Source organism: Microtus ochrogaster, chromosome 8 (assembly GCF_000317375.1).
Source record: "Microtus ochrogaster isolate Prairie Vole_2 chromosome 8, MicOch1.0, whole genome shotgun sequence".
Taxonomy (NCBI): Eukaryota; Metazoa; Chordata; class Mammalia; order Rodentia; family Cricetidae; genus Microtus; species Microtus ochrogaster.
In genome coordinates, this window is record NC_022015.1 from 52,151,377 (window position 1) to 52,167,059 (window position 15,683).

The 15,683-nt window shown below is 43.7% G+C and overlaps 1 protein-coding gene across 28 annotated transcripts in view; it reads left to right on the top strand.

Moving 5' to 3' along the window:
• The window catches only part of Trpm3 (transient receptor potential cation channel subfamily M member 3), an 805,264-nt gene that overhangs the window by 484,366 nt on the left and 305,215 nt on the right, over positions 1-15,683 (top strand). The window lies entirely within an intron of this gene.

Genomic DNA, 15,683 nt, shown 5'->3' on the forward strand with positions numbered 1-15,683 from the left:
TAGGTCCTATGAGCCCAAGTTAGTTTTTTTTCCCCCTGTGGGTTCCCTTGTGACGAACTTGACCCCTGGCTCATACAATCCTTCCTCCCTTTCTTCAACAGGATTCTCTACTAGAGTTCAGCCCAGTGTTGGCTGTGAATCTCTGCATTTGCTTCCACCAGTTACTAGATCTCTGATGACAATTAGGGTAGTCACCAATCTTATTACAGGGGATGGCCAATTCAGGCAACCTATTCTATTGCTAGAGGTCTTAGCTGGGATCATCCTTGTAGACTTGTGGGATGTTCCCTGCACCAAGTTTCTACCTGACCCTGAAATGCTTCCTCCTCACCAAGACATCTCTTTCATTACTCTTGTCCCTTAACTGAAGAGTGGACATATAAAATGTAATACATCTACACAATGGAGTATTACTCAGCTGTAAGAAAACAATGACATCAGGAAATTTGAAGCCAAATGGATGGGACTAAAAAAAAAAATGTCCTGAGGTTACCCAGACCCAGAAAGACAAGCAAGGTATGTTCTCACTCATAAGTGGATATTAGCTGTAAAGTAAAGGGTAATCATGCTACAATCCACAGTCATAAAGAGGCTAGGTAACAAGGAGGGCCCAAAGAGGAATGTTTGTATTTCCCTGGGAAGGAGAAATAGAAGAGATCTCCTGGGTAAACTGGGGGTGGGTGGAGATGGGAACATAATGGGGTCGGGTTGGAAGCAGGATAGAGGGGGAGAGTAACAAAACAGCTTGACCATTTTAATGTAGTTAAGATTTTGATACATAAATTAATATTTTACACCTGAAGAATTACAGTGATTGCTATGAATTGCTGTCTAGAACCTAGATACTCAGTAAATTATATTTAAGGTTAAAAGAAGTTAACTTGTTTATGTATCACAGCTTGGTATATTTATGCTGGTAGTTCCAGACATTAAAAAAAAACCACAAAAAAAAATTCCTTGTGTAGAGTTAGTTCTTGAAAACACTAACTAGTCAAAAACAAAGCACAAAATATTTTCCTTGTGTCTAGCTATTTCTTGGAAACACTAACTAGTCATACATTTAAATCAGTGTTTTATAACGAACTGTTCATGTCTTCCTGTAGAAGTCTTGAGATTTTAGCAGCAGCTATTTTCCCTACTGCCTTTGGCTTCTGTGTTAGAAAGCAAATGGAAACCTATTGGCTTTTGTTCTCCGCTGCATGCCCTTCCCCAGATCCCCCTCACCTATGGTGGTGATATGAAAAGCAGGAAGCCTGGGGCCAATAACTCTGGGCAGTGGAGTGTGGAGAGGTCGCTCTGTACTGCAGTCATATTTTGACCTGCAGTGGCTGTTAAGAATAGAATAGCAATTTATTTCAGGGCAAATCAAATAAAACTATTGGCCTCTCTATGTTCACAGATGGAATTCCAAAGTCCATACCTCTGAATGACACTGGAGGAGCAGCATCCTGGAGAACAAAATTAGATATGATTAAAGATGGCTTCACCAAATTTGGAAATAAAAAACAGAAATCACTTTCTGTCATTTGGTGTAGAATTGGGTTTGACAATGCTCCTGTAAAAGGGTGTACACAGAAGCCATGTCCATTTGTAAGTCACCAAATTTGGTAATATTTACAGTGATCCTCTCAGTAAGTTGGATAACTGATGAGCCTGTAGTTGGTCTAGAAAGTGAAGATTACAGATAAGAAATCTTGGTGATGATAGAAAAGCATATACATGTGTAGTGATGATTTGATGCTTTTGTATGTTCCTCTCTTAATTGTACATTTCGGGAGAGTACAGTTCATCCCATGTCAAATGTGCCTTAATAACTCCATGGAAGCTGGGAGAGAGAAGGAGAATGGCAGGGAGCAAAGTGTAGACCACCATACACCATCCTATCATTTCTTTTAAGATTTATTTATTTATTATGTATACAGTGTTCTGTCTGTCTGTATGCCTGCAGGCCAGAAGAGGGCACCAGATCTCATTACAGATGCCTGTGAGCCACCATGTGATTGCTGGGAATTGAACTCAGGACCTCTGGAAGAACAATCAGTGCTCTTGACCTCTGAGCCATCTCTCCAGCCCCCATCCTATCATTTCTTGCTTTTGGAGGCTTCCTCCCTAAGACTCCTCTCACAAACTCAGGAGCAGTGGGCAACTTTGCTTTGCCATCCCAGAGGCTGCTCATTTGCTGTGCAGTGTTTTGTAAACACTAGGGTAGATTTTAAGATTAACTGCCCAGCCGGGCGGTGGTGGCGCACGCCTTTAATCCCAGCACTCAGGAGGCAGAGGCAGGTGGATCTCTGTGAGTTCAAGACCAGCCTGGTCTACAAGAGCTAGTTCCAGGACAGGCTCCAAAACCACAGAGAAACCCTGTCTCGAAAAACCAAAAAAAAAAAAAAGATTAACTACCCAAATATGTTTTCATGTCCACCCTGTAGACTGTCCCAGCTTCGCTTATTCTGTCTCTTTACTCTCCCAGCTGGGTAGAATCTGAACTAAGAGGTTCTGCCTTGCTTCAGGGATTTCGCACCCCATCTAGCCCTCGGGACCTCAGCACACCTTAGGAAAGCTGTTGACTTTTTCACCAAGTGGCCAAATGATTTTCCCCAGAATAATATGTATTTCACAAAAATGTTGTATTTTATACAACATTTGAACTCTTGTATTTTAACTCTTGAGAAAGCGTTTAACATGTAGCTGATACCCTTCATGCCTTTGGGTAAAATAATAATGAGAATTATGGGCTGCTTTAAACACGAAAATTCACTATGATGCTTTTCAGAGAAGATTATATTAATCCTTGAAAATAATTAGTTGTCCATCTTCAGTCTTCCTCCCTCCTCCTCCTTTTTCTCCTCCTCCTTCTCATTTACCCTGGCCACAACTGTCTTCCATCATCAACCCTAAAGGAGACAAAAATGACAGTAACAGCTACGTTGAGTATGATGGGCTTCTTCTATGGGTAGTGTGGTGACAGAGCTGGGAAAGGGAAGGGGCCCTGACAGTAAGGACAAAGGGAAAACAGGTGCATAACATCACTAAAAACCAGACTCCAAAGAGCTCCGTGGCCTTAAGCTGGAGAGTGGGAATGGAGAAATGGACATCCAGGACACTGAGGGAATCTGATGGGCTACAGACAGCAATGATCACTAACAGAGAGAGAGGGGGGGGGAGGGAGAGGGAGAGGGAGAGGGAGAGGGAGAGGGAGAGAGAGAGAGAGGAGCTTTATTAGAGTGACTTTCAGGCTGTGATCTAAGTAGCCCAACAGTGACCTTCTCCTGACTGAAAGGCCACACATCTGGTATCCGGTAGTTATCCAGTCCTGTCATCCATGAGACTGGATGTGCCTGCAGTCCCAATCTGGTGCTGGAGTCCCAGGGAGGTAGTAAAGAGCTGCCCATTTCCAGATCATGTTGGAAACCCACAGAAGTGAAGGAATGGTGCAGGGCAGGATAGATGAACTTGCCAGTGAGGGTGAGGGCAAGCAGGCAATGAGCAAAAACTTCCTTCTGTGTTCTTCTCTATACGCTGCCACCAGAAGGTGTGGCCTGGATTTAGGATAGGTCTTCCATTTGAAATAATCCAGCCAGAAAAAAATCCTTCTGAGGAGTGCCCAGCTGCTCGGGTTTTAGTTAATTCCAAGTGTAGTCAAATTGATAGCCAAGGTTAGTCATCACGCCTGTTACGGCTTCAGTATAGCTCCTTCATGCCAGCTGTGACTGGCGCTATAGCAACTCGGGTCCACATGCCCAAACCTCCCTCGTTATGGAGGGTCTGGGTGGGTGCTCCATTATCTCCCTAGAAGTTTCCCAAAGTCAGCTTGCCAAGACCAGCTGTCTCAACAAAGAGCCAGTGTTCTAAGGAGATGACTTTTGACAACGTGAGATGGGGGCCAGAGAAAGTGTACTAATTCTTTCTACCTCTTCTCGCACTCTCTCTTCTGAGTTTGGTGGCTTTTGCATTTTATCCGGAACCTGGGTAACTGGCTAGTGATTTCTGTTTTAATTCCCATAACTGAGTTTTAGAGTGGAGAGATGGACACATATTAAACATACCATGGTTCGTCTTATTCAGCTTGTGCTACTGTGATGTACCATCCAAGGCTTTGCCATCCTCAAAGATAAGTTGTCTTCGAGAGAGCTTGTTTCCTGTTTCCTGTTTCCTGTTTATAACCTTACCCACAAGGGGATATGCTTGGTGATGAGAGATGATGTCATTTTATTTGTCCTTGACAAGATCAGTGGTTTTCAAATTTGCTAATACTGCTACCCTTTGCTCCATTCTGCATGTTGTGGTGACCCCAAACATAAAATTATTTTGCTTCTACTTCATCACTATTATGAATTATAGTGTAAATATATGAATATGCAGGTTATCTGATATACAACCCCTGTGAAAAGATTGTTCCACCTCCCAAAAGGGTCATGACCCATTGGTTGAGAACCACTGAACTAGATAGTCAGGTCACATAGCACCATTTATCCTTTCCTGCTGCTGGGACGTGCCCCTTGGGCTATGTGCCCAAATGTGAGTCTGCTCCTTGTTTCTGTCTTCCATTGTTGCTGTTTGTTGGCTGTGATTGTGCAGCCTGTCATAATGACCTGTTTCCGTGTGTGCACTGGCCCAATGTAAACAATTTGCTGTTCTTCAAACTCACAAGCTTTAGCTCTTTGCATCCCAGACACTTTCAGTAAATTATGTTAACTTTAGATCAGTTTATGAAGATGGAAATTTCCCAGGATTTGGTCTCTCAATCCATGCGTCTAGTTCAAGCTTCTTGTGCTTTTACCTTCCTTAGTTTCTCCCAATACCACTTTGCTTACTCAACGGCTTTCTCAGCGGTGTGATTTTGGACCCGCAAGTTCATGCTGACTTAACAGCTCAACATCATCAAACATTTACATACAGTTCTCTAGTTCTTGGTGCCAGATTGATCTGAAACCAACTACTCTGCCACCCTGCATAGAGTTGCCCCCTTCTCTATTTATAGTCTATATTCTGATGTACCATTGGGTTCTGGGAAGTCTCTACTAACTGCCTTTCACACTGCGCGTCACACACAGCTGATGCACATCACTGAGCCACACCCACGTCTCTTTAAGGAACGCTAGTTTTGTATATTGGTTCATTTGCTTACTTACTTTGGGAGGGATTTTAAGACAGGACCTCACTGTGTCGTCCTTCCTGAGCTCATATGCACGATGCTCCTCTTCTCTGCAGTCTCGTGAGTGCCGGAATTACAGAGGTGCCCACCAAGCTTGACAAAGACACATTATTTAATACACATCGCTGGCTCATTAACACGGTTCAGGGATGGCAGCCCCAGAATTGGTGCCTGAACAAGGTTTATCTAAAACGTCCTTTTTTCACAGTGCATGGCACTGATATCTCGTGCTCAGGGACACTGTGTGGTACTTCAGTACTAGGCTTGGGGAAGGATTTAACAGCAAATAGCCAATAAAAAGCATTATAATGTGAAATAGAGCATGAGAGTTTATAGTATGCAAACGACGTGGGCAGCCAGAGCGCTGCCTCCCTGCTACTCCACCAGGAACACTGAGGGATGATGGGAACTTTCTGCTATGTTGTACATGCCAGCAAAGCCCAGGAAAGTAACAATAGTACTGATTGTGAGGTCACGGGTACATCATATCAAGAAAGCAAACTCAAACAGGCAAAAATCTATGAAAGTCACAGATCAATTGTGTTGTTTAAATAAAACCACACTGCTTTCAGAAGGTTATAGCATATAAATAGAATCCCAAATGTCCATGACAGTGCTTGGGCATGGCTCAGTTAGTGCTGGACATGCAAACATGAGCCTGTGTTCCATTCCCAAAACCTACAGGAGATGATCAGCAAGCTGGCGTACAGGTGTAATCCTAGCACTGGGAAGGCAAGAGACAGGACGATCCCTTGGGCCACTGGCCATCTCCAAGCTAATGAGAGGCCATATCTCAAGAGAGGTGGATGGCCTTTGTCTCCAAACACACACACACACACACACACACACACACACACACAGAGAGAGAGAGAGAGAGAGAGAGAGAGAGAGAGAGAGAGAAGCACTATGCACACATGGAAAAGTGAATAAATGACATTTCATACACTTGGCTTCTTACACATTTGACTTCTTACTTATCCTTGAGATTACACGTTGTCCATACTTTGAAGCACAACTTCTCTTTTTTGCGTTTCTGTGTATGTATGTACCTGAGCATGTGTGTCAAGGCACAGGTATGAAGTTCAGAGGGTTACTGAGGGAGTCAGCTCTCACCACCATCTGGGTTCTAGGAATCAAACTCAGGCTTTAGAGCAAGTGCCTTTACCCAGTGAGCCATCTTGCTGGAACTTAACTCCTTTAAGACATCGTCTATTTTAACTTCAGTGATATCCAATGTCCATGTCACCATTACCGCAAGGGCTTGAAAGAGCCTCCCCCAAACTTCAGGGACCCTCATGGTAGTAGCTTCCCTATAATCTAGCAGACAGGTGACACCAGGATCCCTCCAGAGTCCTTGATCCTCTCCACATTGACCTTATCCCTCTCTCTCTAGTCCAGGTTGAGGGAAGGATCAGTCTGAGGCCTTCAGTTTGCCTCCTCTCACAAGCTCATCAACAGAAAACAAAACCTGTGTTCAACCTTACCTTACACTTCCTTCTGTCATTCTTCCTTGTGTCTTCTGTGGTTGGTGGGAACTTAAAAATTACTGCCTACTGCATTAAGAACCTTTGTATAAGACAGAGAGTAGTTGGTAGCTCACAATAGTCCCCAAATATTATCACAGGAAGGAGAGTCCAGCAGAAGGAAAGCGTTAAGCTGTCCAGGAAGAGCAAAGTTCTGGTTTCGTTTTGCTTCAGTGTTGCCTGTACTCATTTGTTGATTTGACACCACAGAAGTCAGAATGGTCACATAAGCAAAGACCTTCCTGTCAGAATCCTGAAGAGTATGATTCAGCGTTTACTTCCATCCTCTTTGAGGTGGCGTACTTTAGATGACAAAAGTTCATTTGTTAAGTTTCTGCTTTCCAGATATTTGAAAGCGCTGTTGCTTTTGTCTGTGGCTAGAAAACGGGTCGATACCATGGAGTGCTACTCCTCAGAGAGATTTAGTAGATGCTGTCGAGAGAAAATTGAATAAAATTCTAGGTAAAGGCTGCTGTCTCCTCTGTTTCCGATGCTCTGTGAAAATTACACGGTAGGTGCTTCAATGTCTTTCTAGAAGATGTTTACCTTTGTTGCTGGTCTCTAAACGAAGGGTTGAGGGACTTCTGATTAAGTAATTTGAATGTGTTGGCATAACCAAAGTTGAAAGGCTTTCTCTATTGGCATGTACACAGCGTTTAATATGGTGAAACCCCTTGGTATCTATAGAAGGAAGTAGTCAGTAAACATGCTCAGTTTCACAAACCTCTGAAGCAATACCTGGCAGAAATAGTGCACTGACAGACGTGGATTCAGGATATACTGTTCTAGAACAGGATCCAGTCATGAGCACAGACTTTTAAGTGATGGTATGAATAATTAATGACTGAGTGACTGACAGGGTCATGTCTAATTGTCAACTTGCTATGGATGCTCTGGAACTTGTCGTTCAGGCTAACCGGCATCTGGCCAGATATCTTGAAAGCTGCCAAGCAGTTGGATTCTGCTTGCCTGCCTCTTTAAACGGTATCATGAGTGAGGTAGGTGTACCGAGACTGAGATCACTATGAGAATGTTCCCAGCATAAGGTCGCTTTACTTTCTGGGCTATAGACAGGAAGTTAGAATGGCTTCTTTCAGATTAGATATTAAAAGCAAAACACTGGTGGCTGGAGACATGGCTCCATGGTTAAGAGCACTTGCTGCTCTTGCGGAGGACCCAGATTCAGTACCCTGCACCCATATAGTGGTTTGCAACCATTGTAACCCCAGTTCCAGGGGAATCTGATGTCCTCTTTTGACTACTGTGGGAACTGCACCCACATGGTACACAGATATACTTGTAGACAAAACAGTCATATGTATAAAATAAATAAATCTAAAAAATTAAATACTGTTCATTGAAAAGACAGGCCATTAATGGATCTTTAAAAATATTTTTATATTACTAAAAGTTTATGTTATTCCCTTTGAAAACAAAATGTTCTGAATGACCATTTTGCCTTCCTGGAGTGTGCTAAATCCAGTTCAGCTCCTCCCTGGGGCATCTCATCCTGGCACCACCGAGAATTGTGTGGAAATATGACCAGGCTGTTCCTGGCCCATCAGTGTGTTTTGGCTCTCCATGAGAGCCCCAGAGCCCTGCAAGCTCTGCTTTCTGAAGGGACTGCCTACTTCCTGTCTTCCTCTGAGACTCTTTGTATTCCTCCTCTTCCTCAGACCCGTCCTGGAGCAGTTTCTGTTCTCAAATCAGGAAGGCATAACTAACACACATTTGGGAACTGAAGATGGATCAGGAAAATGGCCTGGAATGAGCGTCTGGCTGCTGCTTCATTGATTAGAAATAACTTAGCGTCTCAAGATTCTGGTTTTTTTTCATAGGGCAAGTGTTTAGCTGGTAAATACAATTTTTGAGGCTGTTTTAGGAGAGTTGACTTTCCCAGAGAAGATGGGGTATCCTTTTATTTTTATTAATTAATTTAAAATATAACAACTAAAACCTCTGGCAATAGAAATCTCTATCAAATTCTGCGTTTTGGGGAAACCAGTCTTTCCTCCTTGGTTTACTTGGTTACCTGCCATGCATGCTCACTTAAGACATGTCTGACTACATCTCCTCAGTGTGGGCTTACATAGGAGAAACCTGCTAGGTGCCGACAATCTGACCCAAACCATTACAAACAGAACCCCGTCTCCTGATGTGGATTGCATGCTTTGCCTGTGATACCTCTTCAGTATTTTCTGTTCAGAATCTTGTGCTCCCGTTCTCTCTAGGGTAACTACCCTCACCAGAAAGGCAAGCTGCTTGCATTTCAGTTCCTTGTTAAGAAACGCACAGGTTCCTTGACACAGTCCTGTCCCTTTGCCCGCAAGTTCTTTATTTTAAAAGTACCCCCAAACACTTTCCACAGAAAGGAGCCCATTCCTCCTAAGGCAGTGACATGAAGAGGGGCAGAGTGCAAGCTCAGGGGGCCAGCGTGGCATTCCACCCAACCCGGCTAATCCTCACAACCAAACACGCCAGTCATCTGTCTGTGTCTTCATGTCCGAGCTCTCTTTGAACAGGCAGGAAAATCCAGATCTGTGTTTCAAGTGCAAAGCCCTGCTGCTAGGCCAGCTTTGGCAGTTCCTGAACACATTGTCTGTGCTTAGTGGCCTGGAAAAAAAAAAAGAAGCTCATTATATCTGAAAATGTTAATGTTTCAACACAGGAAAGGATGGTGAGCTACCAACCAACACGGCTCATCTTTCCTTTGTGCTGGGTTTGGTTTCTGAATTCCTTCCTGGGAAAGAGTTCTGCTGTGATTTTTCTCTTGCCAGCAAAGTGGATAACATCTCTACATCCCCTGTCCACTTCACCTTCTCTTCTACATTTCCAGAAAAACACACAGTGCCTTGTCTTTGGTATACTGAATACCAGTGACAGACACTTTACCAGGCCGGAGGGGCTACCCATGCTCTGCCGCAGGGCTCAGGCTTGTGAGCTTCCGGCAGCATCTGAGGTTTATAGAGATGCCAGCCAACAACCTGCTTTGTTCCTGAACATCGTTAGGATCCAGTTACAGGTTGTTCACCCATCCACATCCACACAGGATGAACTGGACACCAGGAGCTCTGACTTATACATCAAGGATTCCGGGCACCTGTAGTCATCCTAAGAACAAAATAGACCCTCAAAAGAAATAGCTTATGTTTTTCCCATTGTGGTATCTTAAGAAGAAAAACCAAAAAAAGTCGACACGATTCCTATTCAAATCAGAGGTGAGAGGTGACTAACCAAATGACTAACCACCCCCTCCTTCAGCCTCACTCAGATGAAAATACTTTCTTTCGGAGTAACACACTCCCAGCAGCTCCTGCTCGGTGGCAGCATTTGCTGAACACAGAGAAAGTCGGACACAGCGGAAATGAGGCCCCCCAGGTTTGGAATGCACTGATGACAACAGGAACCACTGGACATACCATATACATGTGCCAAGCCGGACCAGCTCTGGGACGAGGCAGCTCATGCTCGCCTATACCTCAAATATCTTGAATCTTGCCCATGCTCACCTGTACCTCAGATATCTTGAATCTTGCCCATGCTCACCCCCTCACCGGTTTCTATGTAGTGAGTTTGCCTCTTAATCCGCTGGACATGCTGGAAAGAGCAGCCTCAGGGAAAGAAAATTACACGCATATCGCTGTGTGTTGCCAAGGAAATATTCTGTGTTGACCTTCACGTTCTGTATGACCCCTCCCCCACCCAACAGAGAAAAAGAATGTTTGTGCACAGAGCTTGTTCTATGGGGCTCAGGCGTGCAGCAAGCACACCGTGTGACATTTATTTCCTAGAGGTAGGCCAGTGACAAACACCAGCTGTGTCCACACTGCAGCACACTTGCAGGTGTGTGTGATATACTCTCCAAACTGCAGCCGCACACTGTCCGCTGGCTCGTCAACCAGTTATTAAAACCTGGAAATGAATAACCTTGAAGCAGACACCACTGCCTCTCTCTGTTTGCACCACCAGGTGCCATTCAAATAAGAGTGCTCCCAACATTTTAAGTTTTTAAATTTAATAGTTATTAAGAACCTCCCTGCTGGTTGTCTCTTTTTATGATCCAGTTTCTTTATTTTTGCTAGTGAATATCTTATATCTGATAATTACTTTCAAATTTGCTCATTGAATTTATTTTTGGTTATGAAATAAAATTTCCTGTGTGTATTCTCTTCATCATGTAGTTCAAATTCTGTAATTTTTCTCTTTTTGAAAAAATGTATTTTTATTCTTTGGGAGTTTTATACGTTCACACAATATATTTTGTTCATAACCGCTCCCTAATCTAAATGCCTCCCAGATCATCTTGACTCCACCCAACCTCTTGTTTTCTTTCTTTTTTTTAATAGCCCACCAAGTCCTTTTTTTTTTTCTGTCTATATACTCATGGTATGGGACTATACACTGGAGCTGAGTCAGCCTGCTACGGACTGCATTCTTAAGAAACCAACTCTCCTTCTGGAAGCCAACAATTGTCAATAGCTCCGCAGCTAGGGAAGCCGGGCTTGGGAATCCCACACACTTCAAGCTGGACTGTTTACTGCTTTAATACAGTGCAGTCAACCACAGCCACTCTGAGTTCATGAGTGCTGAACTCATGAACCTGGACACGGCTTCACTCCAGCCCTTCTGACCTCTGGCTCCTATAGTATCTTATGCCCAACTTCTGCAGTAGTTCCTGAGCCTTAGGGGCTGTGATGGTACAGATATCCCATTTCTGGACAGAACCCTGCAGAAAGAAACTTCTCTGATAAAGTCTGGGTATCGAGATGCAAGCGTAGATGGCACTTTGATTCTACGTTCAGTTAGTATTATAGCAGTAGACCCACTGCTAGGTCCAATGAGCTCCCCAGACATGCGTTCTTGGCTATATTTATGTACCAGATATATTTTCCTGTGGAGTAGGTCTTAAATCCGATGAAAAAGCTGTCAGTTACCCCATAATATTCACGCCATTGTGGGACCTAGGTCCACACCAGTCATTTTTGTGTCTAACGTGTTTTACGTTGGGGTAAAGCTGCTGAGAACCTTCCCCCATTCCCCGGCAGTGTACATAGCACTGTCTAGTACTATGTAAGCTGGCGAGCAGGGAGGGAGCTCCCAGGTCAGCACCATGTTGTTTCTTCCATGTTCTGTGACCAAAGTGTTTAGAGTCTTCAGTAATACAGCCTTCCCATCAAGTTCAGTGGACAATCGAGAGCAATATCAAGAGCCTACATTGTTTCTTGTGGGGTGGGGTGGCACTGGCAACCAGGACTTCTCAGACGAGCACAATCACACATAGTTCCCATATGGCCTTTTCAAACGTCCTTGGTGTTAGCAATCCTCTCCCATCCCATCTCTGCCATCTCCTCCCATTTCTCTCTTCACATGAACACAACATTGCTCACCAAAATCACATTCAAATTCCCCTACTTAAAAGCAAAGTTGATGGCTGGGCTTGGTGTCAAACATATTTAATCCAAGCACTTAGAAGGCAGGCTGATCTCAGAGTATAGTGGATGTGAGGCCAGCCTGTTCTGCATAATAAGCTCCAGGCAAGAAAGGGCTATATAGTGAGACCCCTGTCTCAAAAGAAAAAAAAATCGAACAAACAAAAATTTGAATGTTGTATCTTAAGTTTTTCTCACACAGGAGAACTGTTGAACCCAGATAGTCGTACTTTACTTAATAACTGTCCCTCCAACTTCATGGGGATTCACTCTAGGAAGTGACTTGGGTATTAGGTCCCTGAATTAATTAAACAGTGTGACAATTACCTGTTAAAAGTGGCATATCTTCAAAAACTGCAGGTTGTCTCTAGGTCCCTCGTAGTACCAAATGCAATGTCAAATTAGAAGATGCTATTAGCATGAACTATTTTTCATGGAAACATTTTTAAAAGGTCTCTTAGTAAGGCTTCTAACAGTGAGAGCAGGACCTCTCCCCAGTGCTTAGGTGGCTTTTGGTTGCCTGTTCCCTATGCTGGATTACTTGGCCCTGCCTAGATGTAAGGGGAAGAGCTAGGTCCTGCCTCAACTTGATGCTTTGTGCAAGCCCGTGGGAGGCCTGTCCCTTTCTGAACAGAGATCAAGGTGGAGAGGATGGGGAAGGGGTAGGTGGGAGAGAGGAGGGGGTAGGAGGAGAAGAGGGAGAAATTTTAAAAGCGTCATTAATCCACAGTCTCCAGTGCCAAAGGAACTCAATGACCAATATAGTGTTTGGCTCTGATTTGTATTATCACAAACACGCCCAGTGGGCCAGTCCTGTGAGCAGTTTACCTAATGCCTGGTGGCATATGGGGCCCCTCCCTAATTCTTCCTTCCTTTTCATGTCGCTTTCATATGTGGCTGAGCGGTTCCTCTTGGAGCAAGACAATATATAAATAGCATGGAATGAAAGGGGAGTATTAAAGCAAACCAACTTGCGATTTATGTTGAAGACAAATGCGAAGTCACCCTTTGTATCCTACTGGGCAAATGATAGAAAACGGCTCTGGAGCCTTTTCAGAACCTCAAAGGCATGTGCTTCACAGTGTTTCAGCCCAGCAGGAAAATCCTGCTCTTTTGAAAGTATCCTGAGTGTCTGGCCAGGTAAGGCCAAGTTCATCTTCTTGTGCACTCACCTTTTCCCTCTGTTAGTCCCATGAACCAGGAACCAAGGATTAGGTCAGACCATTACCGTGATTTAGGGAAAAATCACAAGGTCTGCCCTCCAGGCAGGGTGTGTAGGTAGGGCCACAAAGTGAGAAGGGCATATTTACAAAGTTTGGCCTCATTGAACTGCTCATAATACCAGGCAATGCAATTGATGCTAAAAGATACAGTGATACTTCCTGGTTGGATGCTGTAGGTTACAGTGCATGCTTCCAGGAGTGACTGATTGGTCATCAGTGCTCTGGTCCAATTTCTGCTCTTATTCCTAGGTGTGCATTGAATTCCCAATTCCAATACTGTATTTTTTTCTTTTTTCTTTTCTTTCTTCCTTTCTTCTTTTCTTCCTCCCTCCCTCTCTCTTTCTTTTTTCTTTTCTTCCTTACTCCCTGCCTCCCTTCCTTCCTTTCTCTCTTTCTTTTTTTTCCTCATACAATATGTCCTAGTCACAGCCTCCCCATCCTCCACTCCTACTTTCTCCCCTCTATGCATCGTTCACCTGACTCACTAGAGATTTATTCCTTGACTTATAATAAGTGTGGTCACATCTCTATGATCGAAGCTATGATTCCTTAACATGTAACTTAATTTCTTTTTCTATAAACATGCTTTAAATGTACTTCCAAGTCTAAGATTCTCTTAAATATTTCTTCCCAAGCAAGGAAAGGATGCAGTATATGCAGGAGTTATTCTTAGACTCTTTGAGGAACTCCAGGTATAATGTGGTAACATAACTAAGTCCCATCTCGTCACATGTGATTTTCTCACTGTTGGCTGACTGATTCATAAATTCGTCAAGCATTAGAATATTGCTTTTGCAAACATGACGCTAAGTACTAAGCATACGTACATTGACAAATCAATGAGTATTCCTAATCCAAAAGAGTTCATAGTCATGGTCTCGACCCCTTTGCTCATATTATCGCTTCTCCCTCTCCTGGACTGGTCTCTGGAAGCTCGGCCAAGTGCTTCACTGTAGAACTCTGTATCTACTTCCATCAGTTGCTAGATGAAGGTTCTATGACGACAATTAAGGTAGTCATCAATCTGATTATAGGGGAAGGCCAGTTTAGGCGTCCTCTCTACTGTTGCTTAGAGTCTTAGCTGGGGTCATCCTTGTGGATTCCTGGGTATTTTCCTAGTGCCATGTTTCTTGCTAACCCGTTGATGGCTCCCTCAATCAAGATATCTCTCTCCTTGCTCTCCTTTTCTGCCCATTCCCTCATGAATTCCTCCTTCCTCTCTTCTCTCCTCCCCCTCCCTTTAACCCTCTCTTCTCCCTCCTCTCACCCCTGCAGCATACTCTCTGTCTTTTCAGGAGATGAAAAGGTTGACCTGAGCTAGTGAGAACTCACTCACTCTGGAATGATTGTATGTGTGTGTGTGTGTGTGTGTGTGTGTGTGTGTGTGTGTGTGTGTGTGTGTGTAGGGGGCTGCATAGGACCAAACTAGGTCTATTGGAAGTGGGTGACAGTTGTGAGGCTTGGCAGTCTTTGGGGCCACTGGCCATGGGACCAGGATTTATCCCTAGTGCTTAAACTGGCATCTTGGAGAACTTTCTCTTTGGAGGAATACCATGCCCAGCCTAGATATAGGGGTGAGGGCCTTGGCCTTGCCTGGAAGTGAAGTGTCAGACTTTGTTGACTCCCCATGAGAAACCTTACCCTTTCTGAGGAGTGGATGGGAGCGCATAGAGGGAAGGTTGGGATGGAAGGAGGGGAGGGAGTGGGAAGGGGATTGCTATGTAAAATGAGAAAAGATTGTACTAAAAAAGTTCTTAATTTAAAAAAAAATAAAAAAAAATAAAAAAATTCTTAGTCTAGAAGATGCAAATAGACTGATGGACAAAGATGAACTCATCCTTGTGGTCTCTGCATCCTCGGGACACAAGGCAGTGAACAGAGACCCTGAGAAGCAAGGTTGAGAACACTTTATAGATGACACCAGGATTTAGTTGACTCTTACAAGACTGCAGAACATAAGAAGCAAGAAGAGACCAAAGGGGAAGCTGAGGCCACAGACAGAGAAAAAGACATAGGACCTGAGCTTAGGAAGTGACCAATGGTTCCGCACTCATGGGAAGATGGGCATGGGACACAAGAGGAGGAGAGTTAGCAAATAATAAAAAATGGTTCAGAACACCATAGGAAAATTAGACAAAAACTCTTAGGAAATAGCGGATAGCTAGAGGATATAATCACTTTTACCCACAATAAAGCAAACAAAAATAAAAGTATCTTAATAAAATAAACAGTAAGACTTTCTCCAGAAATGGCAAATCATCTTTAAGGCCACAGGCATTATAGTGCTGGGTTTGTTCAGGTACAAAAAGAAATATCTCTTTCCTTCTGTGAATTTTGGTTCGCCCCATTGCTT